This window comes from Canis lupus, chromosome 34, assembly GCF_011100685.1.
Source record: "Canis lupus familiaris isolate Mischka breed German Shepherd chromosome 34, alternate assembly UU_Cfam_GSD_1.0, whole genome shotgun sequence".
In the NCBI taxonomy this organism is placed as follows: domain Eukaryota; kingdom Metazoa; phylum Chordata; class Mammalia; order Carnivora; family Canidae; genus Canis; species Canis lupus.
In genome coordinates this window covers 12,501,341-12,511,360 of record NC_049255.1, presented here as the reverse complement: position 1 = coordinate 12,511,360, position 10,020 = coordinate 12,501,341, and the positions used below count along the sequence as shown (strand labels likewise).

The window sequence follows — 10,020 nt, the reverse complement described above, 5'->3', positions numbered from 1 at the left end:
CTACAATAAGGTATCACCTGACACTCATCATAATGGCTAAAATTAACAACACAGGAGACAACAGGTATCGTTGAGGATGGGGAGAAAGGGGAACCCTCTTACACTGATGGTGGGTATCAAAGAGGTGCAGCCTGTTGCATACTGTGGAAAAGAGTATGGCGATTCCTCTAGAAGTTCAAAATAGAACTACCCTACGATTCAGAAATTGCACAACTAGAAGATCAAAAGTACAGATTTGAGGGGGACATGCAGCCCAATGTTTATGGCAGCATTATCGACCATAGCTAGCTAAATTATGAACACAGCCCAGGTGTCCATCGACAGATGAAAGGGCAGAAAAGATATGGTAAATATACACACTGCGGTATCACTCAGTCATCAGAAAGGATGAAATGAAGCTATTTACAATGACGTAGAAAAAGCAACTAAAATTATGCTACCTGAAAGAAGTAAGAGAAAGACAAGTACCATACGACTGCATTTATATGTGGAAACAAACTAGGGGTGGTGGAAGGGGAGGAGGGCGGGGGGTGGGGGTGAATGGGTGATGGGCACTGAGGGGGGCACTTGATGGGATGAGCACTGGGTGTTATTCTGTATGTTGGGAAATTGAACACCAATAAAAATAATTTTATTATAAAAAAATAAGAAACAAAACAAACTGGCAAAGGGGGGAGGGAATGAGAGAAGCAAACCAAGAAACACATTGTTAACCATAGAGAAGAAACTAACAAATACCAGAGGAAGGTGATGAGGGGATGGGTAAATGGGGGATTGGGTTGACGGAGGGCACCTGGGATGAGTACCAGGTATTGTATCCAAGGGTTGAATCACTATCTTGTACACCTGAAACTAATATTATACTGTGTTAACAAACATGAATTCAAGTAAAACTTTAAAATAACAATTGTTAGTATTGATGACACAGGTGCACACAAGAGATAAAATGAGTAAGGAAATTGAAAATCCAAATAAAGTTTATTTAGAGCCATATACCCCTCCTTAGCTCAGCTCAGGAGATGCCTGTCATGTCTATACTACCCCAGAAGAAGCCTGGAGTTTGATTCTCTGGGGAGGCCTCTGAATGGATGGATGCCAAACACAAACACTAACCCCAAACCTAAACACAACACTTAAAACTAACCCATTGAAGATACTAGGAGTCCCAGTGCCAGACATTCCCAGATCCAATCTCTACCTGTGTACAGACAATAACCTTAACCCTAATCTTAATCCTAACTTTCATCTAGCCTCACACTGGACCTATCACTAACTGAAAACCAAATATGAATCACTAGCCCCTAAACTATATACCTAACCATGACTTCAACCATAACCCTAACCCCAACCCTAACGCCTAACCCCTAATCCTAAACACTGAAAGGTAACCCTAACCCTTTAACCCTAAACCGACCTCTATTGTTATCCCACCCCAAATATGGAGCCTAACCCAAACCCAAGCCGTACTCCCTAACACTACCCCAAACCACAATCCTAACCAAAAACCCTTAACCATAACGATTAACCGATAACCCTCATCCCTAAAACCAAACCCTCCCCCTAACCCAAACCTGTAACCCTAACCCCTAACACAAATGTAACACTAAGCCTAACCCCTAACTCTAAACACGAACCTTAACCCCTAACCCAAAACACTAACCCTAACCCTAACCCTCACCTGAACCCTACCGTTACCCTAATTGTTATCCTAACCCCTGACCCTACCCCTAACCCCTAACGCTAGCATTAACTCTAACGTATCCCTTACCTTCTGGTTTTCAAGAGTCCCTGCTCATGTCCATGTGGACCCGATCAATGCCGTCAGAAGCCTCCAAGGAGGTTCTGAAAGGCCAATTTCCGTAGGCATGTCGGGCCCTACATCAGCCCCCATACTCATCACCCTGGGTCCTGAGGAGGCCAGAGCTGCTGTCAGAGTGGCCGCGGCCCCACGCGCTCCCCAAGCCTCCCCAGCGGGGCGACTCCTGTTCCTGCAGGTGGACAAGGCCCCCTGCACCTGCCAGCCCCCTGGGGCAGTGCCTGCGCTCGTGCGCCCCCTGCAGGGTGTTCAGGCACCACAGGAGTCCTGCAGGAGGCGGGGTCCTCACTGCCAGGGCCCCACCTGCCTCCTTCCAGGTTCCAGTTGAGACCTAGAAGCTTTGCAATGGCTCACTGGCATGCGCTACAACATCCCGGCTTCTCCAGAAATACTTAAGGAACAACGAATTGGAACCCATAGGATATGAAATGAAATGTGGGCAAAACTTTTACAACTTCCACCAAAAGTCACTCAACATTGTATGTAAACTTAAAACACACAGCTATCAAAACAGCAAAAAGACGACATAAAATCTATGAGACCTTGAGTGTGGTGGTGCGTTTTGACACACAACACCAAACATGATCCAGAAAAGAAAAAAACATAATGTGAACTTTACAAACTTTAAAACTGCTACTCTGAAATCTCACAGAGGAAGACATAGACATGGCCAACACGCACATGAGAAAATGCTCTGCATCACTTGCCATCAGGGAAATACAAATCAAAACCACAATGAGATACCACCTCACACCAGTGAGAATGGGGAAAATTAACAAGGCAGGAAACCACAAATGTTGGAGAGGATGTGGAGAAAAGGGAACCCTCTTACACTGTTGGTGGGAATGTGAACTGGTGCAGCCACTCTGGAAAACTGTGTGGAGTTTCCTCAAAGAGTTAAAAATAGACCTGCCCTACGACCCAGCAATTGCACTGCTGGGGATTTACCCCAAAGATACAGATGCAGTGAAACGCCGGGACACCTGCACCCCGATGTTTCTAGCAGCAATGTCCACAATAGCCAAACTGTGGAAGGAGCCTCGGTGTCCATCGAAAGATGAGTGGATAAAGAAGACGTGGTTTATGTATACAATGGAATATTACTAAGCCGATAGAAATGACAAATACCCACCATTTGCTTCAACGTGGATGGAACTGGAGGGTATTATGCTGAGTGAAGTAAGTCAATCGGAGAAGGACAAACAGTGTATGTTCTCATTCATTTGGGGAATATAAATAATAGTGAAAGGGAATATAAGGGAAGGGAGAAGAAATGTGTGGGAAATATCAGAAAGGGAGACAGAACATGAAGACTCCTAACTCTGGGAAACGAACTAGGGGTGGTGGAAGGGGAGGAGGGCGGGGGGTGGGAGTGAATGGGTGACGAGCACTGAGGGGGGCACTTGACGGGATGAGCACTGAGTGTTGTTCTGTATGTTGGTAAATTGAACACCAATAAAAAATAAATGTATTATTTAAAAAAACTGCTACTCTGTGAAAGACATTGCTGAGAGAACCTAAAGACCACTCACAAACTGAAGAAAGTATGTGTTCAAAACACATCGGATATTCAAAATTTTTAATTTTTATTCAATCTACACAAAAAAACCCTCATAACAATAAGAACACAGATAACTTAATTAACGATGGGTGACTATCTGAGCAGACACCTGGACAAAGATGGCACACAGAAAATAAGCAAGCCTACAAAAGTATGTTCTACATCCTCTAGCATTAGGAAGTTGCCAATGTGAATAACAGTGAGATGGTGCTACACACCTTTTAGAAATTTTACTTTTTTAAAAAAATTTTACTCATTTGACAGAGTGAGCAAGGAAGTAGGGGTAGAGGTAGGCAGAGGGAGAGAGAAGCAGGCTCCCCCCAAAGCAGGGATCCTGATGCAAGGCTCGATCCCAGGACCCAGGGATAATGACCTGAGCCGAAGCAGACGCTTAACCAGCTGAGCCACCCAGGCGCCCCTAGAAAGGCTAAAGTCCCAAAAAGGAGGATACTAGTTGCTGGAGGGTGATATATGACAGGAACGCTCCTTCATGCTGCGGATATAAATACGGTTGCTTTGGAAGAGAGTTTAGCAGTTTTTTCCAAGGCTCAATTAATCTCACCTGAGGCTCCAACAGTCACACTTCTAGAATCTAGACAACTGCTTTGAAAACAGGTTCCACACAGTTTTTGTAAAATCTAACAATCACTCATGGGAAAGAGTTTATCAGTTTTATCAAAAAAAAATAGTTTGCATACAATTACCACATAATTCAGTAATAATTCACATAATTCACATAATTAACTACTGGGAATTTATTCCAGAGAAATGAAAATTAAAACAAAAAAAGCATTTACATAGCCATTACACATATGAAGGCACCTCTGCAGATATGATAAAGATTTCTCATATGTCTTCAATGTTGATTTTTAAAAGATTTGAGAGATCGTGCAGTGGGAGGAGCAGAGGTAAAGGGAGACTCTCATCACACTCCCCACCGGCCAGAACCCAAACCCACGTGAGGCTCCACACTACAACCTCGAGATCCTGACCTGAGCCAAAATCGAGTCGATGTTTCACTGACTGAACCACCTAAGAGCCCTTCAAATGTTCTTAAGTGCAAAATCCACGCTGTGAACCCTTGGGGGTGGGAGGACAGCTGGGACACCAGTCTACCTAGAAGGGTGTGAGGCCTGGAGGGCCTGAAGGCGGGAACTAAGGATGTGGGAGGGTGCTTGCATCCCCTTCCCACCTGGCGTGGAGACAGGGCCTCCCCTCACCTTCAGAGTGCAGGGCTAAGTGCTAACTGGACCCCAGACCTACAGTGATGACACGGGGCTCCATTGTGGGCGGAACTGTGGTGCCCCAGGGTTCCAATGCCTGGCGCTACTCTGTGTCCGCAGGCTCTTGGAGGCACCCGTGCTCCGGATCTGGCTCAGTGCCCGACCAGCCCACTCTCACCAGTACCTCAGTGTATAAAGTGTAGGCACTCACAAGGTGACAGTTCACAGGTGACTGGGAGCTGCTCCTGGCCCCCCCTCTGGCCACTGTAGGTCCTGTGGGTCTTGCTGCAGGTGTTGGCCTCCTGGGCTGGGGTGAGAACACACCGACCCCCATGTCATGCCCATGAGGCAGGTCCTGGAGCCCTTCCACAACTCCGCAGGGTGAGGGCTGCCTCCCTGCTGCCCCAGGCCAGGGAAGGAGCCTGTGTTCAGGGCTCGGGCGGCTCATCCTGGACCCCCGCTCCCCTCAAGCCCTGTTCTGTGCAGGAGGCAACAGGTCAAGCCATGACCTTTCCAGTCCGTCTTAGGTGCATGGACCCCAACATGTGATGACCAATCCCCCCACGCTGTGGTCCGGGGTGTATGGTCAGGGCTCTCTTGGTCCTTCTGGCTCATGAGCAGGCTTGATCTTCACAAACTGGAACATGGAGTCCCTCGTGCTCCCGCATAACCCTCCTCAAGCTATTCACAAATCATTGCATTCAAGGTGGGTAGTTTGGTCACACATTTGCTGGCATAAGTTTTTAATTTTGATGAAGTCCAGTTCATTGCTTTTTCCCTTTGGTCTTTCTGCTTGTGGAATCTAAGAGAAACCTTCGGTCTGCCCCAAGTCCGCAGGAACACTCTCTGGCAGGCACATCCACCGCCATCTCGGGGCCAGCCCTGGGCTGGGAAACATCACCCCAAGGATCAGGTCAGCAGCTCCCCGCAGCCTCATGGGCCCCCTTGTGCTACTGATAAGGGGGGTGGGAGAGCTCTGTCCTCTCAGCATGACGGCATGTCCTGGGACAGTGGCTGGGAAGGTGGACTGCAGGTGGGCCAGCTACAGACAGTGAGTGTCCCTGAGTGATCCTCCAGTCCAGCACGTCCCCCTCAGAGCTACTGTGTTGTCTCCACCCTCCAGTCAGACAGATGGGGACCTGCCCACAGGGAGCACACAGACGCATGTGTCCTCTGAAGGTTTTCATGCGGTGTCATCCTTGGATGTGTGTGGTTTGCAGCACCAGGCAGGAGGACCTGGAGACCCTGCTGGCCTTGGAAAGGGCTGATATCAGAGCCGAATACCATCAGATCAGCTGAAGCCCAGACAAATACCATAGACACTAGAGCACCCACTAGATGTGGGGACCACATCTGCAAGAACAGGTGAGGCCCAGGAGGGGATCAGAGCCAAGCATGAGCCAAGCATGAGTTAGTTCAGCCCAGACAAGGACCACAGTCACCAAGAACAAATGAGATCCTGGGGACGGGCCTCGGGTATCAGTAGAAGTGAGAGTCAATCTTGGCTCATAGTCATCAGTTGCCAATGAGCCCATGTGGTGACCACGGTCACCAGGTCAGGTCAGGCCCAGGTGGGAATCATCTCGCGGAGAAGCAGGTAAGGCTGTCAGGCTGCTCCCATTGGGCAGAAAGGCCCTTCCCCTCATTCCCGGCCAATCTCAGAGGGTCCTGATCTCCCTCAGGATTCAGGGGAGAGGAGCCATTTTGCTCCCTCCTTTCCCCATGTCCCTAGCGCTGATCGGTCCCCTCTGTTTCAGGCACGCCGGGTATGGTCTCCATAGGACCCTTGGGATGATGCTGTCCCGTCACTGTGGAAGGTCACGGACAATCAGAGTTTTCTGCATTGAGTTCCCTGGACACCCCTTCATCCATCTCAGGAGGCGTTGCAAAACGCCTCTCTTGAGGCTGGCACATCCCCCCAGATCAGGACCTCTTCCCCTTGGGCCCTCTGAGGGCCATGTCTGCCCTAGGCTAGAGCTGAGAGACCCAAGAGAAAAACCCTGGAAGTGGGTAGGAAGGGATCTGGGCCTGGGGTACGGCCCCTGGGCACCCAGAGGAGGGGCCTCCATGCCTGCTTTGTGGAGGACAAGGTGTCTGACACCTGCATCGGGGTGGGTGGTCAGGGCGTGGGGGAGGAGGCCCTTGCCAGGATGGCCCCCCTGCCTGCCTGTTGCAGGAGGAGACCCTGATCTTTGGGGATCTGGGGCCTTCTCAGGCTTCTTGATTCCAGGGTTCACCAAATTGCTTAGGTCCTAGGCGAGCACGTTCTAGACAGAGCTCACCCCAAGCTGAAGAAGCACATGGCGAGTAGATGCTCCCCAGGGGCTCCGACCCCTTGGCCCCAGGGCAGGGGTTGCCAGCACAGCCTTTCTGAACTGCCCCAATTTGGTGTCAAGTTCCTCCTCCTGGGGAGCCTGGGGCACCATTGAGGCTGTGCGGGGCTATTGGAACTGTGTCCACCTGGCTCACGGGGCCGCAGCGTGGGGCCTGAGCACCTCCTGCCCTTCTGCCAGGGCGAGGAACTGACGTGCACTGGCATTTACATCCTAAGTGGTTCCTTCAGTGTTTCATCTGTTAGGTAAGAGAACCCGAGGAACCCTGCTGCCTCATTCTGTCCCCTGACTCCAGGGAAGGCCGAGTTCAACCCTACTCTCCAGACAATCCAGTCCAGACCTTGGGCCCGAAGGCTGAGGCTGGCAGCCCAGAGCCACCTAGAGAAGCCCAGAGTGTCCCTGGAGGAGTTTTGAGGGAACGGGCTGTCTCTGCCTCAGCTCCCCCAGGGAGGCCTGGTCAGCCTGGGGTGTGGATGAGCCCTCGGCCCATTCTGCAGTTAGCCTGGGGTCCTCTTGTGGCCTATTGGCAGAAATGGGGGCAGAGTCTGTGCCCCCATGTCTGTGGGTAGTGCTGGCCAGGATTAGAACCCAGAGTGACCTGGTGCCCTGATCTCCCTGGGAGGAGTGCATGCACAGGAGGGGCTGTGGTGTCTCCTCGGATGTAGCCCGGCAGGGTGGCAGAGGCTATGGGCAGATGGGAGACCCCAAGGGGCTCTGCTCAGGCCGCTCCTCTCAACCCCCGCTCCCCAAAACCCCTTATCCCTACCCTGAAGCACTGGGACGCGTATATCCTGGACATGGAGCCTGTGCTCACAGCCATGGCTTACATGATCCTCAAAGTGCACAGGAGTAAGTGGGCCCCTGGGTGCCCAGGTGTGCCCGAGGCTGGGGGTGAGGGGACAGGGGTGTTGACCCCCTGCTCTGAGCAGCACCCAGGCCTGGGGACGGGGGGACGGCTGAGCAGGCGAGTAGATCAGGACTCCCTGAATGAGCAGCAGGCAGGGCCCTCCCTCGGTCATAGCACTGCCCACGGTGATCCTGCACAGCTGGATCCTCAGCTGCTACCCTTGGGAGGCACCTGGAGGCCACAGAGCAGGGAGCCTCTGGGTCTCACTCACACCCACTGCCCAGAGAGCCTCCTGAAGCTGCCCCTGGAAGGTCCTCAGGAGTTTCTGCAGGACGTGATGGTCCAGCCCTGGGCCCTGGAGGATGAGGTGGTGCTCAGACAACTTTGGGCCTCCACGACCCAGCTCCGAAAGATGAAGTGTGACCTGCCCCCACCCAGGTGTACCTAGGTCCCCATCCCCTCCCGATTCTGCTTGCTGGGGCTGCTCACGTGGATAGGGCCCCTGGGTTTTCCTCCTCATCTCTGGCCCAGACCTTCGGTCTGCCCCAAGCCCGCAGGAACACTCTCTGGCAGACACATCCCCGCCATCTCGGGGCCAGCCCTGGGCTGGGAAATGTCACTCCAAGCATCAGGTCAGCAGTTCCCTGCAGCCTCTTTCCAACAGGAACTGGAGAGTTACCTCAGGAGGCCCCTGGGCCTGGAGTGAGTGTCCCGGCAATTGAGCCTCTCCTCCCTTCTATTACCAAGACGCTGCCCAGAGTGGACGAGCAGGCTTCCCCAGGCCCAGCCACACAACCTGAGCAGTCTGGACCCCCTCCTGGCAGGGCCATCCTCAAGGCCAAGGAGCTGCTGCAGGAGGGAAGCTCCCCAGAGCCCACAGCTGTACACCTGTGTCTGGGGCTCTGCTTCTGTCTCAGCTGCCCCCAGCCCAGGACACCTCACTGGCCCGGAGGCCCCGTAGCGATAATACCCCCCTCCTCATGCTCCCAGAGAACCAGTACAGTGCAGGCAGGTGGCACCCAAACAAGGACCTGAAGCCAGAACACTGGGTCCCATTCATTTTGGCACCTGCCTGGGCCACACCACAGGCCACACAGCAAACCAGACAATAGAATCCCCCTTGGACGCCCCTCACAGGGTCCACCCAGCCCACTAAGATGACACTATAGGGATCCAGATACCCTTCCTGTCCTGTGGCCACAGCAGCTCAAGTCCCTCACTGGGCAGTGATAGGCAGGGCCAGCCCATGCCAGGACAGCGCTGAACCACCTGACCTCTGCCTCCATGCTCCTGGGCCTCTGGAGGAGCGAAATGGTGAGGATGGGGGTCCTGAGGCCATGGCCAGCTGACACCATGCCCTGCCTCATCTCATTGTCCTTCCTGGAGGGCGCCCCCTCAATAGGAAGAGTCCCCGACCCAGAGGGACCTGAGCTGGCCTCTCCCTAGGCTCTGGGAGAGAGGGTCGACATGAGCCCCAAAAGGGACAGAATGAAGACTGATGAGATTGAGACCCCTGTGGCCCTGACCAGTTCTGGATTCTGCCCCAAGTCTCAGTGACCCACTCAGAGCAGGATGTGGGACCTGTTGTGCCCCACAAATCCAGGTCGCTGACCTAGGACAGCATTGGGAATAACAGGGCACCCAGGGCAGGGGCAGGAGGGGCAGGCTGCTGGGCCATACCCTCATCCACAGTAGGAGGCAGACTCACCCACATGCTGGGTCTCCAGCAGTCAGTCCCCTGGCACGTGAGCCAGAAACTAGGGTCCAGATGACCTGCTGGGATCCAGCGCAAGAACCCTGAAGTTGCAGGTCCAGGTCTGGTCCGCTGTCCTCAGAACTGCCTCTCAGGCCCCAACCTCAGGACACGTGCCCCCATTCGGGGTCAGCACAGCTTTCAAGCTGGGGGACTCTGGCACCAACACCCCCATGTGACTTTGGCTTTCTCCTAAAAGAAAGGAAGGTCCCCCTCGAGGGGAAGGCGTGCACCCTCGGCCCTGAGCTCCTGTTTGCTGTTGAAAGTTCAATAAAGTGTGGTTGTGTTAAAATGCACGGCCACCTCATTTCTGCATCTGCCAGAGCTCTGTACAAAAGGAGGGGAGAGAACCCCAGAAGGGAGGAGGGGGCCCTGCCCAGGCCCCTAATAGCTCTTGCACAGGGGCCAGCAGGAACACAAAGCTGACCTGCCCTCCTGTCTTCCAAGGTCAGCCAGATGTCAGGGGCAGGTCATTCAAAGACTTACT

The 10,020-nt window shown here is 52.9% G+C and overlaps 1 long non-coding RNA gene and 1 other non-coding gene across 2 annotated transcripts; one reads left to right on the top strand and one right to left on the bottom strand.

Annotated features, from left to right (window-relative positions):
• Positions 1–4,557: 4,557 nt before the first annotated feature.
• Positions 4,558–4,680, bottom strand: MIR8790 (microRNA mir-8790). The gene is given in 1 exon segment (NR_128730.1): positions 4,558–4,680. It is a non-coding gene; the product is annotated as a microRNA mir-8790 (primary transcript).
• Positions 4,635–9,819, top strand: LOC119867486. Its single transcript, XR_005383746.1, has 3 exons — positions 4,635–5,513; positions 5,724–5,965; positions 6,358–9,819. It is a non-coding gene; the product is annotated as an uncharacterized LOC119867486 (long non-coding RNA).
• The last annotated feature ends 201 nt before the right edge of the window (positions 9,820–10,020 follow it).